This window comes from Ambystoma mexicanum, chromosome 8 (genome assembly GCF_040938575.1).
Source record: "Ambystoma mexicanum isolate Mex_15411 chromosome 8, UKY_AmexF1_1, whole genome shotgun sequence".
NCBI lineage: Eukaryota > Metazoa > Chordata > Amphibia > Caudata > Ambystomatidae > Ambystoma > Ambystoma mexicanum.
Genome location: NC_090929.1, coordinates 732,047,619 through 732,073,305, shown reverse-complemented (window position 1 = coordinate 732,073,305; position 25,687 = coordinate 732,047,619). Strand labels below are relative to the sequence as shown.

At 46.2% G+C, this 25,687-nt stretch overlaps 63 non-coding genes and 10 pseudogenes across 63 annotated transcripts; all 73 read right to left on the bottom strand.

Annotated features, from left to right (window-relative positions):
* Positions 1-210: 210 nt before the first annotated feature.
* Positions 211-329, bottom strand: LOC138479132 (5S ribosomal RNA). Its single transcript, XR_011272935.1, has one exon. It is a non-coding gene; the product is annotated as a 5S ribosomal RNA (ribosomal RNA).
* Positions 330-435: 106 nt separating this feature from the next.
* On the bottom strand, positions 436-554 carry LOC138479031 (5S ribosomal RNA). Its single transcript, XR_011272843.1, has one exon. It is a non-coding gene; the product is annotated as a 5S ribosomal RNA (ribosomal RNA).
* A 106-nt stretch (positions 555-660) lies between these two features.
* LOC138477094 (5S ribosomal RNA) lies at positions 661-779 on the bottom strand. Its single transcript, XR_011271086.1, has one exon. It is a non-coding gene; the product is annotated as a 5S ribosomal RNA (ribosomal RNA).
* Positions 780-885: 106 nt separating this feature from the next.
* Positions 886-1,004, bottom strand: LOC138477093 (5S ribosomal RNA). Its single transcript, XR_011271085.1, has one exon. It is a non-coding gene; the product is annotated as a 5S ribosomal RNA (ribosomal RNA).
* A 473-nt stretch (positions 1,005-1,477) lies between these two features.
* LOC138477721 (5S ribosomal RNA) lies at positions 1,478-1,596 on the bottom strand. The gene has a single exon (XR_011271654.1). It is a non-coding gene; the product is annotated as a 5S ribosomal RNA (ribosomal RNA).
* A 106-nt stretch (positions 1,597-1,702) lies between these two features.
* LOC138477092 (5S ribosomal RNA) lies at positions 1,703-1,821 on the bottom strand. The gene has a single exon (XR_011271084.1). It is a non-coding gene; the product is annotated as a 5S ribosomal RNA (ribosomal RNA).
* Positions 1,822-1,927: 106 nt separating this feature from the next.
* Positions 1,928-2,043, bottom strand: LOC138474206 (5S ribosomal RNA; annotated as a pseudogene).
* Positions 2,044-2,506: 463 nt separating this feature from the next.
* On the bottom strand, positions 2,507-2,625 carry LOC138477720 (5S ribosomal RNA). Its single transcript, XR_011271653.1, has one exon. It is a non-coding gene; the product is annotated as a 5S ribosomal RNA (ribosomal RNA).
* A 106-nt stretch (positions 2,626-2,731) lies between these two features.
* On the bottom strand, positions 2,732-2,850 carry LOC138479369 (5S ribosomal RNA). The gene has a single exon (XR_011273150.1). It is a non-coding gene; the product is annotated as a 5S ribosomal RNA (ribosomal RNA).
* A 106-nt stretch (positions 2,851-2,956) lies between these two features.
* On the bottom strand, positions 2,957-3,072 carry LOC138474205 (5S ribosomal RNA; annotated as a pseudogene).
* Positions 3,073-3,536: 464 nt separating this feature from the next.
* Positions 3,537-3,655, bottom strand: LOC138477091 (5S ribosomal RNA). The gene has a single exon (XR_011271083.1). It is a non-coding gene; the product is annotated as a 5S ribosomal RNA (ribosomal RNA).
* Positions 3,656-3,761: 106 nt separating this feature from the next.
* LOC138479612 (5S ribosomal RNA) lies at positions 3,762-3,880 on the bottom strand. Its single transcript, XR_011273371.1, has one exon. It is a non-coding gene; the product is annotated as a 5S ribosomal RNA (ribosomal RNA).
* A 462-nt stretch (positions 3,881-4,342) lies between these two features.
* LOC138477719 (5S ribosomal RNA) lies at positions 4,343-4,461 on the bottom strand. Its single transcript, XR_011271652.1, has one exon. It is a non-coding gene; the product is annotated as a 5S ribosomal RNA (ribosomal RNA).
* A 106-nt stretch (positions 4,462-4,567) lies between these two features.
* On the bottom strand, positions 4,568-4,686 carry LOC138477090 (5S ribosomal RNA). Its single transcript, XR_011271082.1, has one exon. It is a non-coding gene; the product is annotated as a 5S ribosomal RNA (ribosomal RNA).
* A 106-nt stretch (positions 4,687-4,792) lies between these two features.
* Positions 4,793-4,908, bottom strand: LOC138474203 (5S ribosomal RNA; annotated as a pseudogene).
* Positions 4,909-5,371: 463 nt separating this feature from the next.
* LOC138477718 (5S ribosomal RNA) lies at positions 5,372-5,490 on the bottom strand. The gene has a single exon (XR_011271651.1). It is a non-coding gene; the product is annotated as a 5S ribosomal RNA (ribosomal RNA).
* A 106-nt stretch (positions 5,491-5,596) lies between these two features.
* Positions 5,597-5,715, bottom strand: LOC138477088 (5S ribosomal RNA). The gene has a single exon (XR_011271080.1). It is a non-coding gene; the product is annotated as a 5S ribosomal RNA (ribosomal RNA).
* Positions 5,716-5,821: 106 nt separating this feature from the next.
* LOC138474202 (5S ribosomal RNA) lies at positions 5,822-5,937 on the bottom strand (annotated as a pseudogene).
* Positions 5,938-6,401: 464 nt separating this feature from the next.
* Positions 6,402-6,520, bottom strand: LOC138477087 (5S ribosomal RNA). The gene has a single exon (XR_011271079.1). It is a non-coding gene; the product is annotated as a 5S ribosomal RNA (ribosomal RNA).
* Positions 6,521-6,626: 106 nt separating this feature from the next.
* On the bottom strand, positions 6,627-6,745 carry LOC138479611 (5S ribosomal RNA). Its single transcript, XR_011273370.1, has one exon. It is a non-coding gene; the product is annotated as a 5S ribosomal RNA (ribosomal RNA).
* Positions 6,746-7,207: 462 nt separating this feature from the next.
* LOC138477717 (5S ribosomal RNA) lies at positions 7,208-7,326 on the bottom strand. The gene has a single exon (XR_011271650.1). It is a non-coding gene; the product is annotated as a 5S ribosomal RNA (ribosomal RNA).
* A 106-nt stretch (positions 7,327-7,432) lies between these two features.
* Positions 7,433-7,551, bottom strand: LOC138477086 (5S ribosomal RNA). The gene has a single exon (XR_011271078.1). It is a non-coding gene; the product is annotated as a 5S ribosomal RNA (ribosomal RNA).
* Positions 7,552-7,657: 106 nt separating this feature from the next.
* On the bottom strand, positions 7,658-7,773 carry LOC138474201 (5S ribosomal RNA; annotated as a pseudogene).
* A 464-nt stretch (positions 7,774-8,237) lies between these two features.
* On the bottom strand, positions 8,238-8,356 carry LOC138479631 (5S ribosomal RNA). Its single transcript, XR_011273388.1, has one exon. It is a non-coding gene; the product is annotated as a 5S ribosomal RNA (ribosomal RNA).
* A 106-nt stretch (positions 8,357-8,462) lies between these two features.
* Positions 8,463-8,581, bottom strand: LOC138479609 (5S ribosomal RNA). Its single transcript, XR_011273368.1, has one exon. It is a non-coding gene; the product is annotated as a 5S ribosomal RNA (ribosomal RNA).
* A 463-nt stretch (positions 8,582-9,044) lies between these two features.
* On the bottom strand, positions 9,045-9,163 carry LOC138477085 (5S ribosomal RNA). The gene has a single exon (XR_011271077.1). It is a non-coding gene; the product is annotated as a 5S ribosomal RNA (ribosomal RNA).
* A 106-nt stretch (positions 9,164-9,269) lies between these two features.
* On the bottom strand, positions 9,270-9,388 carry LOC138478688 (5S ribosomal RNA). Its single transcript, XR_011272532.1, has one exon. It is a non-coding gene; the product is annotated as a 5S ribosomal RNA (ribosomal RNA).
* A 106-nt stretch (positions 9,389-9,494) lies between these two features.
* On the bottom strand, positions 9,495-9,613 carry LOC138480245 (5S ribosomal RNA). Its single transcript, XR_011273945.1, has one exon. It is a non-coding gene; the product is annotated as a 5S ribosomal RNA (ribosomal RNA).
* A 464-nt stretch (positions 9,614-10,077) lies between these two features.
* On the bottom strand, positions 10,078-10,196 carry LOC138475166 (5S ribosomal RNA). Its single transcript, XR_011269335.1, has one exon. It is a non-coding gene; the product is annotated as a 5S ribosomal RNA (ribosomal RNA).
* Positions 10,197-10,302: 106 nt separating this feature from the next.
* LOC138478687 (5S ribosomal RNA) lies at positions 10,303-10,421 on the bottom strand. Its single transcript, XR_011272531.1, has one exon. It is a non-coding gene; the product is annotated as a 5S ribosomal RNA (ribosomal RNA).
* Positions 10,422-10,527: 106 nt separating this feature from the next.
* LOC138478946 (5S ribosomal RNA) lies at positions 10,528-10,646 on the bottom strand. The gene has a single exon (XR_011272766.1). It is a non-coding gene; the product is annotated as a 5S ribosomal RNA (ribosomal RNA).
* Positions 10,647-10,752: 106 nt separating this feature from the next.
* Positions 10,753-10,871, bottom strand: LOC138477083 (5S ribosomal RNA). The gene has a single exon (XR_011271076.1). It is a non-coding gene; the product is annotated as a 5S ribosomal RNA (ribosomal RNA).
* A 464-nt stretch (positions 10,872-11,335) lies between these two features.
* Positions 11,336-11,454, bottom strand: LOC138480328 (5S ribosomal RNA). The gene has a single exon (XR_011274013.1). It is a non-coding gene; the product is annotated as a 5S ribosomal RNA (ribosomal RNA).
* Positions 11,455-11,560: 106 nt separating this feature from the next.
* LOC138478534 (5S ribosomal RNA) lies at positions 11,561-11,679 on the bottom strand. Its single transcript, XR_011272393.1, has one exon. It is a non-coding gene; the product is annotated as a 5S ribosomal RNA (ribosomal RNA).
* Positions 11,680-12,152: 473 nt separating this feature from the next.
* Positions 12,153-12,271, bottom strand: LOC138477082 (5S ribosomal RNA). Its single transcript, XR_011271075.1, has one exon. It is a non-coding gene; the product is annotated as a 5S ribosomal RNA (ribosomal RNA).
* Positions 12,272-12,377: 106 nt separating this feature from the next.
* Positions 12,378-12,496, bottom strand: LOC138477081 (5S ribosomal RNA). The gene has a single exon (XR_011271074.1). It is a non-coding gene; the product is annotated as a 5S ribosomal RNA (ribosomal RNA).
* Positions 12,497-12,602: 106 nt separating this feature from the next.
* Positions 12,603-12,718, bottom strand: LOC138474200 (5S ribosomal RNA; annotated as a pseudogene).
* Positions 12,719-13,182: 464 nt separating this feature from the next.
* Positions 13,183-13,301, bottom strand: LOC138477080 (5S ribosomal RNA). The gene has a single exon (XR_011271073.1). It is a non-coding gene; the product is annotated as a 5S ribosomal RNA (ribosomal RNA).
* Positions 13,302-13,401: 100 nt separating this feature from the next.
* On the bottom strand, positions 13,402-13,520 carry LOC138479891 (5S ribosomal RNA). Its single transcript, XR_011273624.1, has one exon. It is a non-coding gene; the product is annotated as a 5S ribosomal RNA (ribosomal RNA).
* Positions 13,521-13,626: 106 nt separating this feature from the next.
* On the bottom strand, positions 13,627-13,745 carry LOC138478945 (5S ribosomal RNA). Its single transcript, XR_011272765.1, has one exon. It is a non-coding gene; the product is annotated as a 5S ribosomal RNA (ribosomal RNA).
* A 106-nt stretch (positions 13,746-13,851) lies between these two features.
* Positions 13,852-13,970, bottom strand: LOC138477079 (5S ribosomal RNA). Its single transcript, XR_011271072.1, has one exon. It is a non-coding gene; the product is annotated as a 5S ribosomal RNA (ribosomal RNA).
* Positions 13,971-14,433: 463 nt separating this feature from the next.
* Positions 14,434-14,552, bottom strand: LOC138477716 (5S ribosomal RNA). Its single transcript, XR_011271649.1, has one exon. It is a non-coding gene; the product is annotated as a 5S ribosomal RNA (ribosomal RNA).
* Positions 14,553-14,658: 106 nt separating this feature from the next.
* On the bottom strand, positions 14,659-14,777 carry LOC138477078 (5S ribosomal RNA). Its single transcript, XR_011271071.1, has one exon. It is a non-coding gene; the product is annotated as a 5S ribosomal RNA (ribosomal RNA).
* A 106-nt stretch (positions 14,778-14,883) lies between these two features.
* LOC138474199 (5S ribosomal RNA) lies at positions 14,884-14,999 on the bottom strand (annotated as a pseudogene).
* A 453-nt stretch (positions 15,000-15,452) lies between these two features.
* On the bottom strand, positions 15,453-15,571 carry LOC138477076 (5S ribosomal RNA). Its single transcript, XR_011271069.1, has one exon. It is a non-coding gene; the product is annotated as a 5S ribosomal RNA (ribosomal RNA).
* A 106-nt stretch (positions 15,572-15,677) lies between these two features.
* Positions 15,678-15,796, bottom strand: LOC138479608 (5S ribosomal RNA). The gene has a single exon (XR_011273367.1). It is a non-coding gene; the product is annotated as a 5S ribosomal RNA (ribosomal RNA).
* A 462-nt stretch (positions 15,797-16,258) lies between these two features.
* On the bottom strand, positions 16,259-16,377 carry LOC138477714 (5S ribosomal RNA). Its single transcript, XR_011271647.1, has one exon. It is a non-coding gene; the product is annotated as a 5S ribosomal RNA (ribosomal RNA).
* A 106-nt stretch (positions 16,378-16,483) lies between these two features.
* Positions 16,484-16,602, bottom strand: LOC138477736 (5S ribosomal RNA). The gene has a single exon (XR_011271667.1). It is a non-coding gene; the product is annotated as a 5S ribosomal RNA (ribosomal RNA).
* A 106-nt stretch (positions 16,603-16,708) lies between these two features.
* LOC138474198 (5S ribosomal RNA) lies at positions 16,709-16,824 on the bottom strand (annotated as a pseudogene).
* Positions 16,825-17,288: 464 nt separating this feature from the next.
* Positions 17,289-17,407, bottom strand: LOC138480108 (5S ribosomal RNA). The gene has a single exon (XR_011273821.1). It is a non-coding gene; the product is annotated as a 5S ribosomal RNA (ribosomal RNA).
* A 106-nt stretch (positions 17,408-17,513) lies between these two features.
* On the bottom strand, positions 17,514-17,632 carry LOC138479606 (5S ribosomal RNA). Its single transcript, XR_011273366.1, has one exon. It is a non-coding gene; the product is annotated as a 5S ribosomal RNA (ribosomal RNA).
* Positions 17,633-18,085: 453 nt separating this feature from the next.
* Positions 18,086-18,204, bottom strand: LOC138477075 (5S ribosomal RNA). Its single transcript, XR_011271068.1, has one exon. It is a non-coding gene; the product is annotated as a 5S ribosomal RNA (ribosomal RNA).
* Positions 18,205-18,310: 106 nt separating this feature from the next.
* LOC138478686 (5S ribosomal RNA) lies at positions 18,311-18,429 on the bottom strand. The gene has a single exon (XR_011272530.1). It is a non-coding gene; the product is annotated as a 5S ribosomal RNA (ribosomal RNA).
* A 106-nt stretch (positions 18,430-18,535) lies between these two features.
* On the bottom strand, positions 18,536-18,654 carry LOC138480244 (5S ribosomal RNA). Its single transcript, XR_011273944.1, has one exon. It is a non-coding gene; the product is annotated as a 5S ribosomal RNA (ribosomal RNA).
* Positions 18,655-19,118: 464 nt separating this feature from the next.
* On the bottom strand, positions 19,119-19,237 carry LOC138479029 (5S ribosomal RNA). Its single transcript, XR_011272841.1, has one exon. It is a non-coding gene; the product is annotated as a 5S ribosomal RNA (ribosomal RNA).
* A 106-nt stretch (positions 19,238-19,343) lies between these two features.
* LOC138478743 (5S ribosomal RNA) lies at positions 19,344-19,462 on the bottom strand. Its single transcript, XR_011272582.1, has one exon. It is a non-coding gene; the product is annotated as a 5S ribosomal RNA (ribosomal RNA).
* A 463-nt stretch (positions 19,463-19,925) lies between these two features.
* LOC138477074 (5S ribosomal RNA) lies at positions 19,926-20,044 on the bottom strand. The gene has a single exon (XR_011271067.1). It is a non-coding gene; the product is annotated as a 5S ribosomal RNA (ribosomal RNA).
* A 106-nt stretch (positions 20,045-20,150) lies between these two features.
* LOC138478685 (5S ribosomal RNA) lies at positions 20,151-20,269 on the bottom strand. The gene has a single exon (XR_011272529.1). It is a non-coding gene; the product is annotated as a 5S ribosomal RNA (ribosomal RNA).
* Positions 20,270-20,375: 106 nt separating this feature from the next.
* Positions 20,376-20,494, bottom strand: LOC138480243 (5S ribosomal RNA). Its single transcript, XR_011273943.1, has one exon. It is a non-coding gene; the product is annotated as a 5S ribosomal RNA (ribosomal RNA).
* A 464-nt stretch (positions 20,495-20,958) lies between these two features.
* On the bottom strand, positions 20,959-21,067 carry LOC138474715 (5S ribosomal RNA; annotated as a pseudogene).
* A 106-nt stretch (positions 21,068-21,173) lies between these two features.
* On the bottom strand, positions 21,174-21,292 carry LOC138479605 (5S ribosomal RNA). Its single transcript, XR_011273365.1, has one exon. It is a non-coding gene; the product is annotated as a 5S ribosomal RNA (ribosomal RNA).
* A 463-nt stretch (positions 21,293-21,755) lies between these two features.
* LOC138477072 (5S ribosomal RNA) lies at positions 21,756-21,874 on the bottom strand. Its single transcript, XR_011271066.1, has one exon. It is a non-coding gene; the product is annotated as a 5S ribosomal RNA (ribosomal RNA).
* Positions 21,875-21,980: 106 nt separating this feature from the next.
* Positions 21,981-22,099, bottom strand: LOC138480093 (5S ribosomal RNA). Its single transcript, XR_011273807.1, has one exon. It is a non-coding gene; the product is annotated as a 5S ribosomal RNA (ribosomal RNA).
* Positions 22,100-22,205: 106 nt separating this feature from the next.
* Positions 22,206-22,324, bottom strand: LOC138478944 (5S ribosomal RNA). Its single transcript, XR_011272764.1, has one exon. It is a non-coding gene; the product is annotated as a 5S ribosomal RNA (ribosomal RNA).
* A 106-nt stretch (positions 22,325-22,430) lies between these two features.
* Positions 22,431-22,549, bottom strand: LOC138477071 (5S ribosomal RNA). The gene has a single exon (XR_011271065.1). It is a non-coding gene; the product is annotated as a 5S ribosomal RNA (ribosomal RNA).
* Positions 22,550-23,013: 464 nt separating this feature from the next.
* Positions 23,014-23,132, bottom strand: LOC138480327 (5S ribosomal RNA). The gene has a single exon (XR_011274012.1). It is a non-coding gene; the product is annotated as a 5S ribosomal RNA (ribosomal RNA).
* Positions 23,133-23,238: 106 nt separating this feature from the next.
* LOC138478533 (5S ribosomal RNA) lies at positions 23,239-23,357 on the bottom strand. Its single transcript, XR_011272392.1, has one exon. It is a non-coding gene; the product is annotated as a 5S ribosomal RNA (ribosomal RNA).
* Positions 23,358-23,830: 473 nt separating this feature from the next.
* On the bottom strand, positions 23,831-23,949 carry LOC138477069 (5S ribosomal RNA). Its single transcript, XR_011271063.1, has one exon. It is a non-coding gene; the product is annotated as a 5S ribosomal RNA (ribosomal RNA).
* A 106-nt stretch (positions 23,950-24,055) lies between these two features.
* On the bottom strand, positions 24,056-24,174 carry LOC138477068 (5S ribosomal RNA). Its single transcript, XR_011271062.1, has one exon. It is a non-coding gene; the product is annotated as a 5S ribosomal RNA (ribosomal RNA).
* Positions 24,175-24,280: 106 nt separating this feature from the next.
* LOC138474022 (5S ribosomal RNA) lies at positions 24,281-24,396 on the bottom strand (annotated as a pseudogene).
* A 106-nt stretch (positions 24,397-24,502) lies between these two features.
* On the bottom strand, positions 24,503-24,621 carry LOC138480242 (5S ribosomal RNA). The gene has a single exon (XR_011273942.1). It is a non-coding gene; the product is annotated as a 5S ribosomal RNA (ribosomal RNA).
* A 464-nt stretch (positions 24,622-25,085) lies between these two features.
* On the bottom strand, positions 25,086-25,204 carry LOC138479028 (5S ribosomal RNA). The gene has a single exon (XR_011272840.1). It is a non-coding gene; the product is annotated as a 5S ribosomal RNA (ribosomal RNA).
* A 106-nt stretch (positions 25,205-25,310) lies between these two features.
* LOC138479604 (5S ribosomal RNA) lies at positions 25,311-25,429 on the bottom strand. The gene has a single exon (XR_011273364.1). It is a non-coding gene; the product is annotated as a 5S ribosomal RNA (ribosomal RNA).
* Positions 25,430-25,687: the final 258 nt, after the last annotated feature.

Here is a 25,687-nt window from a genome sequence, read left to right as displayed (position 1 = left end):
AATATTCTCTGTGCTGCATTACATGTGAAAGTCGATTTATTACCCATGAACACACTACCTGTATGCTAATTATATGTAAATAGGTAGCTCCAGCCCTCATAATGTTGTCCAACATTTCCGCTATAAAACGGGATAAAATTATTTTGGAAACATACCAAATTTGAAAAGTAATTGAGAAGTTGTGCAATTACTAATCATGGAGCACAAAATAGCCTACAGCACCTGGTATTCCCAGGCGGTCTCCCATCCAGGTACTAACTAGGCCCGACACTGCTTAGCTTACGAGATCAGACGAGATCGGGCGCATTCAGTGTGGTGTGGCCGTAGGCTCTGGGCCTAGTGAGTTTTGTACTTTTAAGCATCTAGTCGGCTAGACCTTGCAGTTTTGAAAGGCAATTGAGAAATGGCTCACTTCCTGAACTTGGAGCACAAAAAAGCCTACAGCACCTGGTATTCCCAGGCGGTCTCCCATCCAGGTACTAACTAGGCCCGACACTGCTTAGCTTCTGAGATCAGACGAGATCGGGCGCATTCAGTGTGGTGTGGCCGTAGGCTCTGGTCCTAGTGAGTTTTGTACTTTTAAGCATCTAGTCGGCTAGACCTTGCAGTTTTGAAAGGCAATTGAGAAATGGCTCACTTCCTGAACTTGGAGCACAAAAAAGCCTACAGCACCTGGTATTCCCAGGCGGTCTCCCATCCAGGTACTAACTAGGCCCGACACTGCTTAGCTTCCGAGATCAGACGAGATCGGGCGCATTCAGTGTGGTGTGGCCGTAGGCTCTGGGCCTAGTGAGTTTTGTACTTTTAAGCATCTAGTCGGCTAGACCTTGCAGTTTTGAAAGGCAATTGAGAAATGGCTCACTTCCTGAACTTGGAGCACAAAAAAGCCTACAGCACCTGGTATTCCCAGGCGGTCTCCCATCCAGGTACTAACTAGGCCCGACACTGCTTAGCTTCCGAGATCAGACGAGATCGGGCGCATTCAGTGTGGTGTGGCCGTAGGCTCTAGAAATGCTAAGAATATTACTCTTATGCATTTGCATTTAGTAAGCTAAGCCATGCAGCCACTTGCAACATGATACCACGCTCATCGCTCGATCAGCGCTCGATCAGGCTCGATCAGGCGAGATATATAAGACTGGTGGGCCCATTCAGGACTCCTATGTCTGGTAGGATAACTTTAATCCATCCATCCTGTTTCTGTTGCAGGGAGATGGAGAGAACAATCAACACAATAACGGCTTTCTTTCATGCCTCTTGAAGGACTCAATATTCTCTGTACTGCATTACATGTGAAAGTCGATTTATTACCCATGAACACACTACCTGTATGCTAATTATATGTAAATAGGTAGCTCCAGCCCTCATAATGTTGTCCAACATTTCCGCTATAAAACGGGATAAAATTATTTTGGAAACATACCAAATTTGAAAAGTAATTGAGAAGTTGTGCAATTACTAATCATGGAGCACAAAATGCCTACAGCACCTGGTATTCCCAGGCGGTCTCCCATCCAGGTACTAACTAGGCCCGACACTGCTTAGCTTCCGAGATCAGACGAGATCGGGCGCATTCAGTGTGGTGTGGCCGTAGGCTCTGGTCCTAGTGAGTTTTGTACTTTTAAGCATCTAGTCGTCTAGACCTTGCAGTTTTGAAAGGCAATTGAGAAATGGCTCACTTCCTGAACTTGGAGCACAAAAAAGCCTACAGCACCTGGTATTCCCAGGCGGTCTCCCATCCAGGTACTAACTAGGCCCGACACTGCTTAGCTTCCGAGATCAGACGAGATCGGGCGCATTCAGTGTGGTGTGGCCGTAGGCTCTGGGCCTAGTGAGTTTTGTACTTTTAAGCATCTAGTCGGCTAGACCTTGCAGTTTTGAAAGGCAATTGAGAAATGGCTCACTTCCTGAACTTGGAGCACAAAAAAGCCTACAGCACCTGGTATTCCCAGGCGGTCTCCCATCCAGGTACTAACTAGGCCCGACACTGAGCTTCCGAGATCAGACGAGATCGGGCGCATTCAGTCTGGTGTGGCCGTAGGCTCTAGTAATGCTAAGAATATTACTCTTATGCATTTGCATTTAGTAAGCTAAGCCATGCAGCCACTTGCAACATGATACCACGCTCATCGCTCGATCAGCGCTCGATCAGGCGAGATATATAAGACTGGTGGGCCCATTCAGGACTCCTATGTCTGGTAGGATAACTTTAATCCATCCATCCTGTTTCTGTTGCAGGGAGATGGAGAGAACAATCAACACAATAACGGCTTTCTTTCATGCCTCTTGAAGGACTCAATATTCTCTGTACTGCATTACATGTGAAAGTCGATTTATTACCCATGAACACACTACCTGTATGCTAATTATATGTAAATAGGTAGCTCCAGCCCTCATAATGTTGTCCAACATTTCCGCTATAAAACGGGATAAAATTATTTTGGAAACATACCAAATTTGAAAAGTAATTGAGAAGTTGTGCAATTACTAATCATGGAGCACAAAATGCCTACAGCACCTGGTATTCCCAGGCGGTCTCCCATCCAGGTACTAACTAGGCCCGACACTGCTTAGCTTCCGAGATCAGACGAGATCGGGCGCATTCAGTGTGGTGTGGCCGTAGGCTCTGGTCCTAGTGAGTTTTGTACTTTTAAGCATCTAGTCGGCTAGACCTTGCAGTTTTGAAAGGCAATTGAGAAATGGCTCACTTCCTGAACTTGGAGCACAAAAAAGCCTACAGCACCTGGTATTCCCAGGCGGTCTCCCATCCAGGTACTAACTAGGCCCGACACTGCTTAGCTTCCGAGATCAGACGAGATTGGGCGCATTCAGTGTGGTGTGGCCGTAGGCTCTGGGCCTAGTGAGTTTTGTACTTTTAAGCATCTAGTCGGCTAGACCTTGCAGTTTTGAAAGGCAATTGAGAAATGGCTCACTTCCTGAACTTGGAGCACAAAAAAGCCTACAGCACCTGGTATTCCCAGGCGGTCTCCCATCCAGGTACTAACTAGGCCCGACACTGAGCTTCCGAGATCAGACGAGATCGGGCGCATTCAGTCTGGTGTGGCCGTAGGCTCTAGTAATGCTAAGAATATTACTCTTATGCATTTGCATTTAGTAAGCTAAGCCATGCAGCCACTTGCAACATGATACCACGCTCATCGCTCGATCAGCGCTCGATCAGGCGAGATATATAAGACTGGTGGGCCCATTCAGGACTCCTATGTCTGGTAGGATAACTTTAATCCATCCATCCTGTTTCTGTTGCAGGGAGGTGGAGAGAACAATCAACACAATAACGGCTTTCTTTCATGCCTCTTGAAGGACTCAATATTCTCTGTACTGCATTACATGTGAAAGTCGATTTATTACCCATGAACACACTACCTGTATGCTAATTATATGTAAATAGGTAGCTCCAGCCCTCATAATGTTGTCCAACATTTCCGCTATAAAACGGGATAAAATTATTTTGGAAACATACCAAATTTGAAAAGTAATTGAGAAGTTGCGCAATTACTAATCATGGAGCACAAAATAGCCTACAGCACCTGGTATTCCCAGGCGGTCTCCCATCCAGGTACTAACTAGGCCCGACACTGCTTAGCTTCCGAGATCAGACGAGATCGGGCGCATTCAGTGTGGTGTGGCCGTAGGCTCTGGGCCTAGTGAGTTTTGTACTTTTAAGCATCTAGTCGGCTAGACCTTGCAGTTTTGAAAGGCAATTGAGAAATGGCTCACTTCCTGAACTTGGAGCACAAAAAAGCCTACAGCACCTGGTATTCCCAGGCAGTCTCCCATCCAGGTACTAACTAGGCCCGACACTGCTTAGCTTCCGAGATCAGACGAGATCAGGCGCATTCAGTGTGGTGTGGCCGTAGGCTCTAGAAATGCTAAGAATATTACTCTTATGCATTTGCATTTAGTAAGCTAAGCCATGCAGCCACTTGCAACATGATACCACGCTCATCGCTCGATCAGGCTCGATCAGGCGAGATATATAAGACTGGTGGGCCCATTCAGGACTCCTATGTCTGGTAGGATAACTTTAATCCATCCATCCTGTTTCTGTTGCAGGGAGGTGGAGAGAACAATCAACACAATAACGGCTTTCTTTCATGCCTCTTGAAGGACTCAATATTCTCTGTACTGCATTACATGTGAAAGTCGATTTATTACCCATGAACACACTACCTGTATGCTAATTATATGTAAATAGGTAGCTCCAGCCCTCATAATGTTGTCCAACATTTCCGCTATAAAACGGGATAAAATTATTTTGGAAACATACCAAATTTGAAAAGTAATTGAGAAGTTGTGCAATTACTAATCATGGAGCACAAAATGCCTACAGCACCTGGTATTCCCAGGCGGTCTCCCATCCAGGTACTAACTAGGCCCGACACTGCTTAGCTTCCGAGATCAGACGAGATCGGGCGCATTCAGTGTGGTGTGGCCGTAGGCTCTGGTCCTAGTGAGTTTTGTACTTTTAAGCATCTAGTCGGCTAGACCTTGCAGTTTTGAAAGGCAATTGAGAAATGGCTCACTTCCTGAACTTGGAGCACAAAAAAGCCTACAGCACCTGGTATTCCCAGGCGGTCTCCCATCCAGGTACTAACTAGGCCCGACACTGCTTAGCTTCCGAGATCAGACGAGATCGGGCGCATTCAGTGTGGTGTGGCCGTAGGCTCTGGGCCTAGTGAGTTTTGTACTTTTAAGCATCTAGTCGGCTAGACCTTGCAGTTTTGAAAGGCAATTGAGAAATGGCTCACTTCCTGAACTTGGAGCACAAAAAAGCCTACAGCACCTGGTATTCCCAGGCGGTCTCCCATCCAGGTACTAACTAGGCCCGACACTGAGCTTCCGAGATCAGACGAGATCGGGCGCATTCAGTCTGGTGTGGCCGTAGGCTCTAGTAATGCTAAGAATATTACTCTTATGCATTTGCATTTAGTAAGCTAAGCCATGCAGCCACTTGCAACATGATACCACGCTCATCGCTCGATCAGCGCTCGATCAGGCGAGATATATAAGACTGGTGGGCCCATTCAGGACTCCTATGTCTGGTAGGATAACTTTAATCCATCCATCCTGTTTCTGTTGCAGGGAGATGGAGAGAACAATCAACACAATAACGGCTTTCTTTCATGCCTCTTGAAGGACTCAATATTCTCTGTACTGCATTACATGTGAAAGTCGATTTATTACCCATGAACACACTACCTGTATGCTAATTATATGTAAATAGGTAGCTCCAGCCCTCATAATGTTGTCCAACATTTCCGCTATAAAACGGGATAAAATTATTTTGGAAACATACCAAATTTGAAAAGTAATTGAGAAGTTGTGCAATTACTAATCATGGAGCACAAAATGCCTACAGCACCTGGTATTCCCAGGCGGTCTCCCATCCAGGTACTAACTAGGCCCGACACTGCTTAGCTTCCGAGATCAGACGAGATCGGGCGCATTCAGTGTGGTGTGGCCGTAGGCTCTGGTCCTAGTGAGTTTTGTACTTTTAAGCATCTAGTCGGCTAGACCTTGCAGTTTTGAAAGGCAATTGAGAAATGGCTCACTTCCTGAACTTGGAGCACAAAAAAGCCTACAGCACCTGGTATTCCCAGGCGGTCTCCCATCCAGGTACTAACTAGGCCCGACACTGCTTAGCTTCCGAGATCAGACGAGATCGGGCGCATTCAGTGTGGTGTGGCCGTAGGCTCTGGGCCTAGTGAGTTTTGTACTTTTAAGCATCTAGTCGGCTAGACCTTGCAGTTTTGAAAGGCAATTGAGAAATGGCTCACTTCCTGAACTTGGAGCACAAAAAAGCCTACAGCACCTGGTATTCCCAGGCGGTCTCCCATCCAGGTACTAACTAGGCCCGACACTGAGCTTCCGAGATCAGACGAGATCGGGCGCATTCAGTCTGGTGTGGCCGTAGGCTCTAGTAATGCTAAGAATATTACTCTTATGCATTTGCATTTAGTAAGCTAAGCCATGCAGCCACTTGCAACATGATACCACGCTCATCGCTCGATCAGCGCTCGATCAGGCGAGATATATAAGACTGGTGGGCCCATTCAGGACTCCTATGTCTGGTAGGATAACTTTAATCCATCCATCCTGTTTCTGTTGCAGGGAGGTGGAGAGAACAATCAACACAATAACGGCTTTCTTTCATGCCTCTTGAAGGACTCAATATTCTCTGTACTGCATTACATGTGAAAGTCGATTTATTACCCATGAACACACTACCTGTATGCTAATTATATGTAAATAGGTAGCTCCAGCCCTCATAATGTTGTCCAACATTTCCGCTATAAAACGGGATAAAATTATTTTGGAAACATACCAAATTTGAAAAGTAATTGAGAAGTTGCGCAATTACTAATCATGGAGCACAAAATAGCCTACAGCACCTGGTATTCCCAGGCGGTCTCCCATCCAGGTACTAACTAGGCCCGACACTGCTTAGCTTCCGAGATCAGACGAGATCGGGCGCATTCAGTGTGGTGTGGCCGTAGGCTCTGGGCCTAGTGAGTTTTGTACTTTTAAGCATCTAGTCGGCTAGACCTTGCAGTTTTGAAAGGCAATTGAGAAATGGCTCACTTCCTGAACTTGGAGCACAAAAAAGCCTACAGCACCTGGTATTCCCAGGCAGTCTCCCATCCAGGTACTAACTAGGCCCGACACTGCTTAGCTTCCGAGATCAGACGAGATCAGGCGCATTCAGTGTGGTGTGGCCGTAGGCTCTAGAAATGCTAAGAATATTACTCTTATGCATTTGCATTTAGTAAGCTAAGCCATGCAGCCACTTGCAACATGATACCACGCTCATCGCTCGATCAGGCTCGATCAGGCGAGATATATAAGACTGGTGGGCCCATTCAGGACTCCTATGTCTGGTAGGATAACTTTAATCCATCCATCCTGTTTCTGTTGCAGGGAGGTGGAGAGAACAATCAACACAATAACGGCTTTCTTTCATGCCTCTTGAAGGACTCAATATTCTCTGTACTGCATTACATGTGAAAGTCGATTTATTACCCATGAACACACTACCTGTATGCTAATTATATGTAAATAGGTAGCTCCAGCCCTCATAATGTTGTCCAACATTTCCGCTATAAAACGGGATAAAATTATTTTGGAAACATACCAAATTTGAAAAGTAATTGAGAAGTTGTGCAATTACTAATCATGGAGCACAAAATGCCTACAGCACCTGGTATTCCCAGGCGGTCTCCCATCCAGGTACTAACTAGGCCCGACACTGCTTAGCTTCCGAGATCAGACGAGATCGGGCGCATTCAGTGTGGTGTGGCCGTAGGCTCTGGTCCTAGTGAGTTTTGTACTTTTAAGCATCTAGTCGGCTAGACCTTGCAGTTTTGAAAGGCAATTGAGAAATGGCTCACTTCCTGAACTTGGAGCACAAAAAAGCCTACAGCACCTGGTATTCCCAGGCGGTCTCCCATCCAGGTACTAACTAGGCCCGACACTGCTTAGCTTCCGAGATCAGACGAGATCGGGCGCATTCAGTGTGGTGTGGCCGTAGGCTCTGGGCCTAGTGAGTTTTGTACTTTTAAGCATCTAGTCGGCTAGACCTTGCAGTTTTGAAAGGCAATTGAGAAATGGCTCACTTCCTGAACTTGGAGCACAAAAAAGCCTACAGCACCTGGTATTCCCAGGCGGTCTCCCATCCAGGTACTAACTAGGCCCGACACTGAGCTTCCGAGATCAGACGAGATCGGGCGCATTCAGTCTGGTGTGGCCGTAGGCTCTAGTAATGCTAAGAATATTACTCTTATGCATTTGCATTTAGTAAGCTAAGCCATGCAGCCACTTGCAACATGATACCACGCTCATCGCTCGATCAGCGCTCGATCAGGCGAGATATATAAGACTGGTGGGCCCATTCAGGACTCCTATGTCTGGTAGGATAACTTTAATCCATCCATCCTGTTTCTGTTGCAGGGAGGTGGAGAGAACAATCAACACAATAACGGCTTTCTTTCATGCCTCTTGAAGGACTCAATATTCTCTGTACTGCATTACATGTGAAAGTCGATTTATTACCCATGAACACACTACCTGTATGCTAATTATATGTAAATAGGTAGCTCCAGCCCTCATAATGTTGTCCAACATTTCCGCTATAAAACGGGATAAAATTATTTTGGAAACATACCAAATTTGAAAAGTAATTGAGAAGTTGCGCAATTACTAATCATGGAGCACAAAATAGCCTACAGCAACTGGTATTCCCAGGCGGTCTCCCATCCAGGTACTAACTAGGCCCGACACTGCTTAGCTTCCGAGATCAGACGAGATCGGGCGCATTCAGTGTGGTGTGGCCGTAGGCTCTGGGCCTAGTGAGTTTTGTACTTTTAAGCATCTAGTCGGCTAGACCTTGCAGTTTTGAAAGGCAATTGAGAAATGGCTCACTTCCTGAACTTGGAGCACAAAAAAGCCTACAGCACCTGGTATTCCCAGGCAGTCTCCCATCCAGGTACTAACTAGGCCCGACACTGCTTAGCTTCCGAGATCAGACGAGATCAGGCGCATTCAGTGTGGTGTGGCCGTAGGCTCTAGAAATGCTAAGAATATTACTCTTATGCATTTGCATTTAGTAAGCTAAGCCATGCAGCCACTTGCAACATGATACCACGCTCATCGCTCGATCAGGCTCGATCAGGCGAGATATATAAGACTGGTGGGCCCATTCAGGACTCCTATGTCTGGTAGGATAACTTTAATCCATCCATCCTGTTTCTGTTGCAGGGAGGTGGAGAGAACAATCAACACAATAACGGCTTTCTTTCATGCCTCTTGAAGGACTCAATATTCTCTGTACTGCATTACATGTGAAAGTCGATTTATTACCCATGAACACACTACCTGTATGCTAATTATATGTAAATAGGTAGCTCCAGCCCTCATAATGTTGTCCAACATTTCCGCTATAAAACGGGATAAAATTATTTTGGAAACATACCAAATTTGAAAAGTAATTGAGAAGTTGTGCAATTACTAATCATGGAGCACAAAATAGCCTACAGCACCTGGTATTCCCAGGCGGTCTCCCATCCAGGTACTAACTAGGCCCGACACTGCTTAGCTTCCGAGATCAGACGAGATCGGGCGCATTCAGTGTGGTGTGGCCGTAGGCTCAGGGCCTAGTGAGTTTTGTACTTTTAAGCATCTAGTCGGCTAGACCTTGCAGTTTTGAAAGGCAATTGAGAAATGGCTCACTTCCTGAACTTGGAGCACAAAAAAGCCTACAGCACCTGGTATTCCCAGGCGGTCTCCCATCCAGGTACTAACTAGGCCCGACACTGCTTAGCTTCCAAGATCAGACGAGATCGGGCGCATTCAGTGTGGTGTGGCCGTAGGCTCTGGTCCCAGTGAGTTTTGTACTTTTAAGCATCTAGTCGGCTAGACCTTGCAGTTTTGAAAGGCAATTGAGAAATGGCTCACTTCCTGAACTTGGAGCACAAAAAAGCCTACAGCACCTGGTATTCCCAGGCGGTCTCCCATCCAGGTACTAACTAGGCCTGACACTGCTTAGCTTCCGAGATCAGACGAGATCGGGCGCATTCAGTCTGGTGTGGCCGTAGGCTCTAGTAATGCTAAGAATATTACTCTTATGCATTTGCATTTAGTAAGCTAAGCCATGCAGCCACTTGCAACATGATACCACGCTCATCGCTCGATCAGCGCTCGATCAGGCGAGATATATAAGACTGGTGGGCCCATTCAGGACTCCTATGTCTGGTAGGATAACTTTAATCCATCCATCCTGTTTCTGTTGCAGGGAGGTGGAGAGAACAATCAACACAATAACGGCTTTCTTTCATGCCTCTTGAAGGACTCAATATTCTCTGTACTGCATTACATGTGAAAGTCGATTTATTACCCATGAACACACTACCTGTATGCTAATTATATGTAAATAGGTAGCTCCAGCCCTCATAATGTTGTCCAACATTTCCGCTATAAAACGGGATAAAATTATTTTGGAAACATACCAAATTTGAAAAGTAATTGAGAAGTTGTGCAATTACTAATCATGGAGCACAAAATAGCCTACAGCACCTGGTATTCCCAGGCGGTCTCCCATCCAGGTACTAACTAGGCCCGACACTGCTTAGCTTCCGAGATCAGATGAGATCGGGCGCATTCAGTGTGGTGTGGCCGTAGGCTCAGGGCCTAGTGAGTTTTGTACTTTTAAGCATCTAGTCGGCTAGACCTTGCAGTTTTGAAAGGCAATTGAGAAATGGCTCACTTCCTGAACTTGGAGCACAAAAAAGCCTACAGCACCTGGTATTCCCAGGCGGTCTCCCATCCAGGTACTAACTAGGCCCGACACTGCTTAGCTTCCAAGATCAGACGAGATCGGGCGCATTCAGTGTGGTGTGGCCGTAGGCTCTGGTCCCAGTGAGTTTTGTACTTTTAAGCATCTAGTCGGCTAGACCTTGCAGTTTTGAAAGGTAATTGAGAAATGGCTCACTTCCTGAACTTGGAGCACAAAAAAGCCTACAGCACCTGGTATTCCCAGGCGGTCTCCCATCCAGGTACTAACTAGGCCTGACACTGCTTAGCTTCCGAGATCAGACGAGATCGGGCGCATTCAGTGTGGTGTGGCCGTAGGCTCTGGGCCTAGTGAGTTTTGTACTTTTAAGCATCTAGTCGGCTAGACCTTGCAGTTTTGAAAGGCAATTGAGAAATGGCTCACTTCCTGAACTTGGAGCACAAAAAAGCCTACAGCACCTGGTATTCCCAGGCGGTCTCCCATCCAGGTACTAACTAGGCCCGACACTGCTTAGCTTCCGAGATCAGACGAGATCGGGCGCATTCAGTGTGGTGTGGCCGTAGGCTCGAGTAATGCTAAGAATATTACTCTTATGCATTTGCATTTAGTAAGCTAAGCCATGCAGCCACTTGCAACATGATACCACGCTCATCGCTCGATCAGCGCTTGATCAGGCGAGATATATAAGACTGGTGGGCCCATTCAGGACTCCTATGTCTGGTAGGATAACTTTAATCCATCCATCCTGTTTCTGTTGCAGGGAGGTGGAGAGAACAATCAACACAATAACGGCTTTCTTTCATGCCTCTTGAAGGACTCAATATTCTCTGTACTGCATTACATGTGAAAGTCGATTTATTACCCATGAACACACTACCTGTATGCTAATTATATGTAAATAGGTAGCTCCAGCCCTCATAATGTTGTCCAACATTTCCGCTATAAAACGGGATAAAATTATTTTGGAAACATACCAAATTTGAAAAGTAATTGAGAAGTTGCGCAATTACTAATCATGGAGCACAAAATAGCCTACAGCACCTGGTATTCCCAGGCGGTCTCCCATACAGGTACTAACTAGGCCCGACACTGCTTAGCTTCCCAGATCAGACGAGATCGGGCGCATTCAGTGTGGTGTGGCCGTAGGCTCTGGGCCTAGTGAGTTTTGTACTTTTAAGCATCTAGTCGGCTAGACCTTGCAGTTTTGAAAGGCAATTGAGAAATGGCTCACTTCCTGAACTTGGAGCACAAAAAAGCCTACAGCACCTGGTATTCCCAGGCAGTCTCCCATCCAGGTACTAACTAGGCCCGACACTGCTTAGCTTCCGAGATCAGACGAGATCGGGCGCATTCAGTGTGGTGTGGCCGTAGGCTCTAGAAATGCTAAGAATATTACTCTTATGCATTTGCATTTAGTAAGCTAAGCCATGCAGCCACTTGCAACATGATACCACGCTCATCGCTCGATCAGGCTCGATCAGGCGAGATCAGGCGAGATATATAAGACTGGTGGGCCCATTCAGGACTCCTATGTCTGGTAGGATAACTTTAATCCATCCATCCTGTTTCTGTTGCAGGGAGGTGGAGAGAACAATCAACACAATAACGGCTTTCTTTCATGCCTCTTGAAGGACTCAATATTCTCTGTACTGCATTACATGTGAAAGTCGATTTATTACCCATGAACACACTACCTGTATGCTAATTATATGTAAATAGGTAGCTCCAGCCCTCATAATGTTGTCCAACATTTCCGCTATAAAACGGGATAAAATTATTTTGGAAACATACCAAATTTGAAAAGTAATTGAGAAGTTGTGCAATTACTAATCATGGAGCACAAAATAGCCTACAGCACCTGGTATTCCCAGGCGGTCTCCCATCCAGGTACTAACTAGGCCCGACACTGCTTAGCTTCCGAGATCAGACGAGATCGGGCGCATTCAGTGTGGTGTGGCCGTAGGCTCTGGTCCTAGTGAGTTTTGTACTTTTAAGCATCTAGTCGGCTAGACCTTGCAGTTTTGAAAGGCAATTGAGAAATGGCTCACTTCCTGAACTTGGAGCACAAAAAAGCCTACAGCACCTGGTATTCCCAGGCGGTCTCCCATCCAGGTACTAACTAGGCCCGACACTGCTTAGCTTCCGAGATCAGACGAGATCGGGCGCATTCAGTGTGGTGTGGCCGTAGGCTCTGGGCCTAGTGAGTTTTGTACTTTTAAGCATCTAGTCGGCTAGACCTTGCAGTTTTGAAAGGCAATTGAGAAATGGCTCACTTCCTGAACTTGGAGCACAAAAAAGCCTACAGCACCTGGTATTCCCAGGCGGTCTCCCATCCAGGTACTAACTAGGCCCGACACTGAGCTTCCGAGATCAGACGAGATCGGGCGCATTCAGTCTGGTGTGGCCGTAGGCTCTAGTAATGCTAAGAATATTACTCTTATGCATTTGCATTTAGTAAGCTAAGCCATGCAGCCACTTGCAACATGATACCACGCTCATCGCTCGATCAGCGCTCGATCAGGCGAGATATATAAGACTGGTGGGCCCATTCAGGACTCCTATGTCTGGTAGGATAACTTTAATCCATCCATCCTGTTTCTGTTGCAGGGAGGTGGAGAGAACAATCAACACAATAACGGCTTTCTTTCATGCCTCTTGAAGGACTCAATATTCTCTGTACTGCATTACATGTGAAAGTCGATTTATTACCCATGAACACACTACCTGTATGCTAATTATATGTAAATAGGTAGCTCCAGCCCTCATAATGTTGTCCAACATTTCCGCTATAAAACGGGATAAAATTATTTTGGAAACATACCAAATTTGAAAAGTAATTGAGAAGTTGTGCAATTACTAATCATGGAGCACAAAATAGCCTACAGCACCTGGTATTCCCAGGCGGTCTCCCATCCAGGTACTAACTAGGCCCGACACTGCTTAGCTTCCGAGATCAGACGAGATCGGGCGCATTCAGTGTGGTGTGGCCGTAGGCTCAGGGCCTAGTGAGTTTTGTACTTTTAAGCATCTAGTCGGCTAGACCTTGCAGTTTTGCAATTGAGAAATGCTCACTTCCTGAACTTGGAGCACAAAAAAGCCTACAGCACCTGGTATTCCCAGGCGGTCTCCCATCCAGGTACTAACTAGGCCCGACACTGCTTAGCTTCCAAAATCAGACGAGATCGGGCGCATTCAGTGTGGTGTGGCCGTAGGCTCTGGTCCCAGTGAGTTTTGTACTTTTAAGCATCTAGTCGGCTAGACCTTGCAGTTTTGAAAGGCAATTGAGAAATGGCTCACTTCCTGAACTTGGAGCACAAAAAAGCCTACAGCACCTGGTATTCCCAGGCGGTCTCCCATCCAGGTACTAACTAGGCCTGACACTGCTTAGCTTCCGAGATCAGACGAGATCGGGCGCATTCAGTGTGGTGTGGCCGTAGGCTCTGGGCCTAGTGAGTTTTGTACTTTTAAGCATCTAGTCGGCTAGACCTTGCAGTTTTGAAAGGCAATTGAGAAATGGCTCACTTCCTGAACTTGGAGCACAAAAAAGCCTACAGCACCTGGTATTCCCAGGCGGTCTCCCATCCAGGTACTAACTAGGCCCGACACTGCTTAGCTTCCGAGATCAGACGAGATCGGGCGCATTCAGTGTGGTGTGGCCGTAGGCTCGAGTAATGCTAAGAATATTACTCTTATGCATTTGCATTTAGTAAGCTAAGCCATGCAGCCACTTGCAACATGATACCACGCTCATCGCTCGATCAGCGCTTGATCAGGCGAGATATATAAGACTGGTGGGCCCATTCAGGACTCCTATGTCTGGTAGGATAACTTTAATCCATCCATCCTGTTTCTGTTGCAGGGAGATGGAGAGAACAATCAACACAATAACGGCTTTCTTTCATGCCTCTTGAAGGACTCAATATTCTCTGTACTGCATTACATGTGAAAGTCGATTTATTACCCATGAACACACTACCTGTATGCTAATTATATGTAAATAGGTAGCTCCAGCCCTCATAATGTTGTCCAACATTTCCGCTATAAAACGGGATAAAATTATTTTGGAAACATACCAAATTTGAAAAGTAATTGAGAAGTTGTGCAATTACTAATCATGGAGCACAAAATGCCTACAGCACCTGGTATTCCCAGGCGGTCTCCCATCCAGGTACTAACTAGGCCCGACACTGCTTAGCTTCCGAGATCAGACGAGATCGGGCGCATTCAGTGTGGTGTGGCCGTAGGCTCTGGTCCTAGTGAGTTTTGTACTTTTAAGCATCTAGTCGGCTAGACCTTGCAGTTTTGAAAGGCAATTGAGAAATGGCTCACTTCCTGAACTTGGAGCACAAAAAAGCCTACAGCACCTGGTATTCCCAGGCGGTCTCCCATCCAGGTACTAACTAGGCCCGACACTGCTTAGCTTCCGAGATCAGACGAGATCGGGCGCATTCAGTGTGGTGTGGCCGTAGGCTCTGGGCCTAGTGAGTTTTGTACTTTTAAGCATCTAGTCGGCTAGACCTTGCAGTTTTGAAAGGCAATTGAGAAATGGCTCACTTCATGAACTTGGAGCACAAAAAAGCCTACAGCACCTGGTATTCCCAGGCGGTCTCCCATCCAGGTACTAACTAGGCCCGACACTGAGCTTCCGAGATCAGACGAGATCGGGCGCATTCAGTCTGGTGTGGCCGTAGGCTCTAGTAATGCTAAGAATATTACTCTTATGCATTTGCATTTAGTAAGCTAAGCCATGCAGCCACTTGCAACATGATACCACGCTCATCGCTCGATCAGGCGAGATATATAAGACTGGTGGGCCCATTCAGGACTCCTATGTCTGGTAGGATAACTTTAATCCATCCATCCTGTTTCTGTTGCAGGGAGGTGGAGAGAACAATCAACACAATAACGGCTTTCTTTCATGCCTCTTGAAGGACTCAATATTCTCTGTACTGCATTACATGTGAAAGTCGATTTATTACCCATGAACACACTACCTGTATGCTAATTATATGTAAATAGGTAGCTCCAGCCCTCATAATGTTGTCCAACATTTCCGCTATAAAACGGGATAAAATTATTTTGGAAACATACCAAATTTGAAAAGTAATTGAGAAGTTGCGCAATTACTAATCATGGAGCACAAAATAGCCTACAGCACCTGGTATTCCCAGGCGGTCTCCCATCCAGGTACTAACTAGGCCCGACACTGCTTAGCTTCCGAGATCAGACGAGATCGGGCGCATTCAGTGTGGTGTGGCCGTAGGCTCTGGGCCTAGTGAGTTTTGTACTTTTAAGCATCTAGTCGGCTAGACCTTGCAGTTTTGAAAGGCAATTGAGAAATGGCTCACTTCCTGAACTTGGAGCACAAAAAAGCCTACAGCACCTGGTATTCCCAGGCAGTCTCCCATCCAGGTACTAACTAGGCCCGACACTGCTTAGCTTCCGAGATCAGACGAGATCAGGCGCATTCAGTGTGGTGTGGCCGTAGGCTCTAGAAATGCTAAGAATATTACTCTTATGCATTTGCATTTAGTAAGCTAAGCCATGCAGCCACTTGCAACATGATACCACGCTCATCGCTCGATCAGGCTCGATCAGGCGAGATATATAAGACTGGTGGGCCCATTCAGGACTCCTATGTCTGGTAGGATAACTTTAATCCATCCATCCTGTTTCTGTTGCAGGGAGGTGGAGAGAACAATCAACACAATAACGGCTTTCTTTCATGCCTCTTGAAGGACTCAATATTCTCTGTACTGCATTACATGTGAAAGTCGATTTATTACCCATGAACACACTACCTGTATGCTAATTATATGTAAATAGGTAGCTCCAGCCCTCATAATGTTGTCCAACATTTCCGCTATAAAACGGGATAAAATTATTTTGGAAACATACCAAATTTGAAAAGTAATTGAGAAGTTGTGCAATTACTAATCATGGAGCACAAAATGCCTACAGCACCTGGTATTCCCAGGCGGTCTCCCATCCAGGTACTAACTAGGCCCGACACTGCTTAGCTTCCGAGATCAGACGAGATCGGGCGCATTCAGTGTGGTGTGGCCGTAGGCTCTGGTCCTAGTGAGTTTTGTACTTTTAAGCATCTAGTCGGCTAGACCTTGCAGTTTTGAAAGGCAATTGAGAAATGGCTCACTTCCTGAACTTGGAGCACAAAAAAGCCTACAGCACCTGGTATTCCCAGGCGGTCTCCCATCCAGGTACTAACTAGGCCCGACACTGCTTAGCTTCCGAGATCAGACGAGATCGGGCGCATTCAGTGAGGTGTGGCCGTAGGCTCTGGGCCTAGTGAGTTTTGTACTTTTAAGCATCTAGTCGGCTAGACCTTGCAGTTTTGAAAGGCAATTGAGAAATGGCTCACTTCCTGAACTTGGAGCACAAAAAAGCCTACAGCACCTGGTATTCCCAGGCGGTCTCCCATCCAGGTACTAACTAGGCCCGACACTGAGCTTCCGAGATCAGACGAGATCGGGCGCATTCAGTCTGGTGTGGCCGTAGGCTCTAGTAATGCTAAGAATATTACTCTTATGCATTTGCATTTAGTAAGCTAAGCCATGCAGCCACTTGCAACATGATACCACGCTCATCGCTCGATCAGCGCTCGATCAGGCGAGATATATAAGACTGGTGGGCCCATTCAGGACTCCTATGTCTGGTAGGATAACTTTAATCCATCCATCCTGTTTCTGTTGCAGGGAGGTGGAGAGAACAATCAACACAATAACGGCTTTCTTTCATGCCTCTTGAAGGACTCAATATTCTCTGTACTGCATTACATGTGAAAGTCGATTTATTACCCATGAACACACTACCTGTATGCTAATTATATGTAAATAGGTAGCTCCAGCCCTCATAATGTTGTCCAACATTTCCGCTATAAAACGGGATAAAATTATTTTGGAAACATACCAAATTTGAAAAGTAATTGAGAAGTTGCGCAATTACTAATCATGGAGCACAAAATAGCCTACAGCACCTGGTATTCCCAGGCAGTCTCCCATCCAGGTACTAACTAGGCCCGACACTGCTTAGCTTCGGAGATCAGACGAGATCGGGCGCATTCAGTGTGGTGTGGCCGTAGGCTCTGGGCCTAGTGAGTTTTGTACTTTTAAGCATCTAGTCGGCTAGACCTTGCAGTTTTGAAAGGCAATTGAGAAATGGCTCACTTCCTGAACTTGGAGCACAAAAAAGCCTACAGCACCTGGTATTCCCAGGCAGTCTCCCATCCAGGTACTAACTAGGCCCGACACTGCTTAGCTTCCGAGATCAGACGAGATCAGGCGCATTCAGTGTGGTGTGGCCGTAGGCTCTAGAAATGCTAAGAATATTACTCTTATGCATTTGCATTTAGTAAGCTAAGCCATGCAGCCACTTGCAACATGATACCACGCTCATCGCTCGATCAGGCGAGATATATAAGACTGGTGGGCCCATTCAGGACTCCTATGTCTGGTAGGATAACTTTAATCCATCCATCCTGTTTCTGTTGCAGGGAGGTGGAGAGAACAATCAACACAATAACGGCTTTCTTTCATGCCTCTTGAAGGACTCAATATTCTCTGTACTGCATTACATGTGAAAGTCGATTTATTACCCATGAACACACTACCTGTATGCTAATTATATGTAAATAGGTAGCTCCAGCCCTCATAATGTTGTCCAACATTTCCGCTATAAAACGGGATAAAATTATTTTGGAAACATACCAAATTTGAAAAGTAATTGAGAAGTTGTGCAATTACTAATCATGGAGCACAAAATAGCCTACAGCACCTGGTATTCCCAGGCGGTCTCCCATCCAGGTACTAACTAGGCCCGACACTGCTTAGCTTCCGAGATCAGACGAGATCGGGCGCATTCAGTGTGGTGTGGCCGTAGGCTCAGGGCCTAGTGAGTTTTGTACTTTTAAGCATCTAGTCGGCTAGACCTTGCAGTTTTGAAAGGCAATTGAGAAATGGCTCACTTCCTGAACTTGGAGCACAAAAAAGCCTACAGCACCTGGTATTCCCAGGCGGTCTCCCATCCAGGTACTAACTAGGCCCGACACTGCTTAGCTTCCAAGATCAGACGAGATCGGGCGCATTCAGTGTGGTGTGGCCGTAGGCTCTGGTCCCAGTGAGTTTTGTACTTTTAAGCATCTAGTCGGCTAGACCTTGCAGTTTTGAAAGGCAATTGAGAAATGGCTCACTTCCTGAACTTGGAGCACAAAAAAGCCTACAGCACCTGGTATTCCCAGGCGGTCTCCCATCCAGGTACTAACTAGGCCTGACACTGCTTAGCTTCCGAGATCAGACGAGATCGGGCGCATTCAGTCTGGTGTGGCCGTAGGCTCTAGTAATGCTAAGAATATTACTCTTATGCATTTGCATTTAGTAAGCTAAGCCATGCAGCCACTTGCAACATGATACCACGCTCATCGCTCGATCAGCGCTCGATCAGGCGAGATATATAAGACTGGTGGGCCCATTCAGGACTCCTATGTCTGGTAGGATAACTTTAATCCATCCATCCTGTTTCTGTTGCAGGGAGGTGGAGAAAACAATCAACACAATAACGGCTTTCTTTCATGCCTCTTGAAGGACTCAATATTCTCTGTACTGCATTACATGTGAAAGTCGATTTATTACCCATGAACACACTACCTGTATGCTAATTATATGTAAATAGGTAGCTCCAGCCCTCATAATGTTGTCCAACATTTCCGCTATAAAACGGGATAAAATTATTTTGGAAACATACCAAATTTGAAAAGTAATTGAGAAGTTGCGCAATTACTAATCATGGAGCACAAAATAGCCTACAGCACCTGGTATTCCCAGGCGGTCTCCCATCCAGGTACTAACTAGGCCCGACACTGCTTAGCTTCTGAGATCAGACGAGATCGGGCGCATTCAGTGTGGTGTGGCCGTAGGCTCTGGGCCTAGTGAGTTTTGTACTTTTAAGCATCTAGTCGGCTAGACCTTGCAGTTTTGAAAGGCAATTGAGAAATGGCTCACTTCCTGAACTTGGAGCACAAAAAAGCCTACAGCACCTGGTATTCCCAGGCAGTCTCCCATCCAGGTACTAACTAGGCCCGACACTGCTTAGCTTCTGAGATCAGACGAGATCAGGCGCATTCAGTGTGGTGTGGCCGTAGGCTCTAGAAATGCTAAGAATATTACTCTTATGCATTTGCATTTAGTAAGCTAAGCCATGCAGCCACTTGCAACATGATACCACGCTCATCGCTCGATCAGGCTCGATCAGGCGAGATATATAAGACTGGTGGGCCCATTCAGGACTCCTATGTCTGGTAGGATAACTTTAATCCATCCATCCTGTTTCTGTTGCAGGGAGGTGGAGAGAACAATCAACACAATAACGGCTTTCTTTCATGCCTCTTGAAGGACTCAATATTCTCTGTACTGCATTACATGTGAAAGTCGATTTATTACCCATGAACACACTACCTGTATGCTAATTATATGTAAATAGGTAGCTCCAGCCCTCATAATGTTGTCCAACATTTCCGCTATAAAACGGGATAAAATTATTTTGGAAACATACCAAATTTGAAAAGTAATTGAGAAGTTGTGCAATTACTAATCATGGAGCACAAAATAGCCTACAGCACCTGGTATTCCCAGGCGGTCTCCCATCCAGGTACTAACTAGGCCCGACACTGCTTAGCTTCCGAGATCAGACGAGATCGGGCGCATTCAGTGTGGTGTGGCCGTAGGCTCAGGGCCTAGTGAGTTTTGTACTTTTAAGCATCTAGTCGGCTAGACCTTGCAGTTTTGAAAGGCAATTGAGAAATGGCTCACTTCCTGAACTTGGAGCACAAAAAAGCCTACAGCACCTGGTATTCCCAGGCGGTCTCCCATCCAGGTACTAACTAGGCCCGACACTGCTTAGCTTCCAAGATCAGACGAGATCGGGCGCATTCAGTGTGGTGTGGCCGTAGGCTCTGGTCCCAGTGAGTTTTGTACTTTTAAGCATCTAGTCGGCTAGACCTTGCAGTTTTGAAAGGCAATTGAGAAATGGCTCACTTCCTGAACTTGGAGCACAAAAAAGCCTACAGCACCTGGTATTCCCAGGCGGTCTCCCATCCAGGTACTAACTAGGCCTGACACTGCTTAGCTTCCGAGATCAGACGAGATCGGGCGCATTCAGTCTGGTGTGGCCGTAGGCTCTAGTAATGCTAAGAATATTACTCTTATGCATTTGCATTTAGTAAGCTAAGCCATGCAGCCACTTGCAACATGATACCACGCTCATCGCTCGATCAGCGCTCGATCAGGCGAGATATATAAGACTGGTGGGCCCATTCAGGACTCCTATGTCTGGTAGGATAACTTTAATCCATCCATCCTGTTTCTGTTGCAGGGAGGTGGAGAGAACAATCAACACAATAACGGCTTTCTTTCATGCCTCTTGAAGGACTCAATATTCTCTGTACTGCATTACATGTGAAAGTCGATTTATTACCCATGAACACACTACCTGTATGCTAATTATATGTAAATAGGTAGCTCCAGCCCTCATAATGTTGTCCAACATTTCCGCTATAAAACGGGATAAAATTATTTTGGAAACATACCAAATTTGAAAAGTAATTGAGAAGTTGCGCAATTACTAATCATGGAGCACAAAATAGCCTACAGCACCTGGTATTCCCAGGCGGTCTCCCATCCACGTACTAACTAGGCCCGACACTGCTTAGCTTCCGAGATCAGACGCATTCAGTGTGGTGTGGCCGTAGGCTCTGGGCCTAGTGAGTTTTGTACTTTTAAGCATCTAGTCGGCTAGACCTTGCAGTTTTGAAAGGCAATTGAGAAATGGCTCACTTCCTGAACTTGGAGCACAAAAAAGCCTACAGCACCTGGTATTCCCAGGCAGTCTCCCATCCAGGTACTAACTAGGCCCGACACTGCTTAGCTTCCGAGATCAGACGAGATCAGGCGCATTCAGTGTGGTGTGGCCGTAGGCTCTAGAAATGCTAAGAATATTACTCTTATGCATTTGCATTTAGTAAGCTAAGCCATGCAGCCACTTGCAACATGATACCACGCTCATCGCTCGATCAGGCTCGATCAGGCGAGATATATAAGACTGGTGGGCCCATTCAGGACTCCTATGTCTGGTAGGATAACTTTAATCCATCCATCCTGTTTCTGTTGCAGGGAGGTGGAGAGAACAATCAACACAATAACGGCTTTCTTTCATGCCTCTTGAAGGACTCAATATTCTCTGTACTGCATTACATGTGAAAGTCGATTTATTACCCATGAACACACTACCTGTATGCTAATTATATGTAAATAGGTAGCTCCAGCCCTCATAATGTTGTCCAACATTTCCGCTATAAAACGGGATAAAATTATTTTGGAAACATACCAAATTTGAAAAGTAATTGAGAAGTTGTGCAATTACTAATCATGGAGCACAAAATAGCCTACAGCACCTGGTATTCCCAGGCGGTCTCCCATCCAGGTACTAACTAGGCCCGACACTGCTTAGCTTCCGAGATCAGACGAGATCGGGCGCATTCAGTGTGGTGTGGCCGTAGGCTCAGGGCCTAGTGAGTTTTGTACTTTTAAGCATCTAGTCGGCTAGACCTTGCAGTTTTGAAAGGCAATTGAGAAATGGCTCACTTCCTGAACTTGGAGCACAAAAAAGCCTACAGCACCTGGTATTCCCAGGCGGTCTCCCATCCAGGTACTAACTAGGCCTGACACTGCTTAGCTTCCAAGATCAGACGAGATCGGGCGCATTCAGTGTGGTGTGGCCGTAGGCTCTGGTCCCAGTGAGTTTTGTACTTTTAAGCATCTAGTCGGCTAGACCTTGCAGTTTTGAAAGGTAATTGAGAAATGGCTCACTTCCTGAACTTGGAGCACAAAAAAGCCTACAGCACCTGGTATTCCCAGGCGGTCTCCCATCCAGGTACTAACTAGGCCTGACACTGCTTAGCTTCCGAGATCAGACGAGATCGGGCGCATTCAGTGTGGTGTGGCCGTAGGCTCTGGGCCTAATGAGTTTTGTACTTTTAAGCATCTAGTCGGCTAGACCTTGCAGTTTTGAAAGGCAATTGAGAAATGGCTCACTTCCTGAACTTGGAGCACAAAAAAGCCTACAGCACCTGGTATTCCCAGGCGGTCTCCCATCCAGGTACTAACTAGGCCCGACACTGCTTAGCTTCCGAGATCAGACGAGATCGGGCGCATTCAGTGTGGTGTGGCCGTAGGCTCGAGTAATGCTAAGAATATTACTCTTATGCATTTGCATTTAGTAAGCTAAGCCATGCAGCCACTTGCAACATGATACCACGCTCATCGCTCGATCAGCGCTTGATCAGGCGAGATATATAAGACTGGTGGGCCCATTCAGGACTCCTATGTCTGGTAGGATAACTTTAATCCATCCATCCTGTTTCTGTTGCAGGGAGGTGGAGAGAACAATCAACACAATAACGGCTTTCTTTCATGCCTCTTGAAGGACTCAATATTCTCTGTACTGCATTACATGTGAAAGTCGATTTATTACCCATGAACACACTACCTGTATGCTAATTATATGTAAATAGGTAGCTCCAGCCCTCATAATGTTGTCCAACATTTCCGCTATAAAACGGGATAAAATTATTTTGGAAACATACCAAATTTGAAAAGTAATTGAGAAGTTGCGCAATTACTAATCATGGAGCACAAAATAGCCTACAGCACCTGGTATTCCCAGGCGGTCTCCCATACAGGTACTAACTAGGCCCGACACTGCTTAGCTTCCCAGATCAGACGAGATCGGGCGCATTCAGTGTGGTGTGGCCGTAGGCTCTGGGCCTAGTGAGTTTTGTACTTTTAAGCATCTAGTCGGCTAGACCTTGCAGTTTTGAAAGGCAATTGAGAAATGGCTCACTTCCTGAACTTGGAGCACAAAAAAGCCTACAGCACCTGGTATTCCCAGGCAGTCTCCCATCCAGGTACTAACTAGGCCCGACACTGCTTAGCTTCCGAGATCAGACGAGATCGGGCGCATTCAGTGTGGTGTGGCCGTAGGCTCTAGAAATGCTAAGAATATTACTCTTATGCATTTGCATTTAGTAAGCTAAGCCATGCAGCCACTTGCAACATGATACCACGCTCATCGCTCGATCAGGCTCGATCAGGCTCGATCAGGCGAGATATATAAGACTGGTGGGCCCATTCAGGACTCCTATGTCTGGTAGGATAACTTTAATCCATCCATCCTGTTTCTGTTGCAGGGAGGTGGAGAGAACAATCAACACAATAACGGCTTTCTTTCATGCCTCTTGAAGGACTCAATATTCTCTGTACTGCATTACATGTGAAAGTCGATTTATTACCCATGAACACACTACCTGTATGCTAATTATATGTAAATAGGTAGCTCCAGCCCTCATAATGTTGTCCAACATTTCCGCTATAAAACGGGATAAAATTATTTTGGAAACATACCAAATTTGAAAAGTAATTGAGAAGTTGTGCAATTACTAATCATGGAGCACAAAATAGCCTACAGCACCTGGTATTCCCAGGCGGTCTCCCATCCAGGTACTAACTAGGCCCGACACTGCTTAGCTTCCGAGATCAGACGAGATCGGGCGCATTCAGTGTGGTGTGGCCGTAGGCTCTGGTCCTAGTGAGTTTTGTACTTTTAAGCATCTAGTCGGCTAGACCTTGCAGTTTTGAAAGGCAATTGAGAAATGGCTCACTTCCTGAACTTGGAGCACAAAAAAGCCTACAGCACCTGGTATTCCCAGGCGGTCTCCCATCCAGGTACTAACTAGGCCCGACACTGCTTAGCTTCCGAGATCAGACGAGATCGGGCGCATTCAGTGTGGTGTGGCCGTAGGCTCTGGGCCTAGTGAGTTTTGTACTTTTAAGCATCTAGTCGGCTAGACCTTGCAGTTTTGAAAGGCAATTGAGAAATGGCTCACTTCCTGAACTTGGAGCACAAAAAAGCCTACAGCACCTGGTATTCCCAGGCGGTCTCCCATCCAGGTACTAACTAGGCCCGACACTGAGCTTCCAAGATCAGACGAGATCGGGCGCATTCAGTGTGGTGTGGCCGTAGGCTCTGGTCCCAGTGAGTTTTGTACTTTTAAGCATCTAGTCGGCTAGACCTTGCAGTTTTGAAAGGCAATTGAGAAATGGCTCACTTCCTGAACTTGGAGCACAAAAAAGCCTACAGCACCTGGTATTCCCAGGCGGTCTCCCATCCAGGTACTAACTAGGCCTGACACTGCTTAGCTTCCGAGATCAGACGAGATCGGGCGCATTCAGTCTGGTGTGGCCGTAGGCTCTAGTAATGCTAAGAATATTACTCTTATGCATTTGCATTTAGTAAGCTAAGCCATGCAGCCACTTGCAACATGATACCACGCTCATCGCTCGATCAGCGCTCGATCAGGCGAGATATATAAGACTGGTGGGCCCATTCAGGACTCCTATGTCTGGTAGGATAACTTTAATCCATCCATCCTGTTTCTGTTGCAGGGAGGTGGAGAGAACAATCAACACAATAACGGCTTTCTTTCATGCCTCTTGAAGGACTCAATATTCTCTGTACTGCATTACATGTGAAAGTCGATTTATTACCCATGAACACACTACCTGTATGCTAATTATATGTAAATAGGTAGCTCCAGCCCTCATAATGTTGTCCAACATTTCCGCTATAAAACGGGATAAAATTATTTTGGAAACATACCAAATTTGAAAAGTAATTGAGAAGTTGCGCAATTACTAATCATGGAGCACAAAATAGCCTACAGCACCTGGTATTCCCAGGCGGTCTCCCATCCAGGTACTAACTAGGCCCGACACTGCTTAGCTTCTGAGATCAGACGAGATCGGGCGCATTCAGTGTGGTGTGGCCGTAGGCTCTGGGCCTAGTGAGTTTTGTACTTTTAAGCATCTAGTCGGCTAGACCTTGCAGTTTTGAAAGGCAATTGAGAAATGGCTCACTTCCTGAACTTGGAGCACAAAAAAGCCTACAGCACCTGGTATTCCCAGGCAGTCTCCCATCCAGGTACTAACTAGGCCCGACACTGCTTAGCTTCCGAGATCAGACGAGATCAGGCGCATTCAGTGTGGTGTGGCCGTAGGCTCTAGAAATGCTAAGAATATTACTCTTATGCATTTGCATTTAGTAAGCTAAGCCATGCAGCCACTTGCAACATGATACCACGCTCATCGCTCGATCAGGCTCGATCAGGCGAGATATATAAGACTGGTGGGCCCATTCAGGACTCCTATGTCTGGTAGGATAACTTTAATCCATCCATCCTGTTTCTGTTGCAGGGAGGTGGAGAGAACAATCAACACAATAACGGCTTTCTTTCATGCCTCTTGAAGGACTCAATAT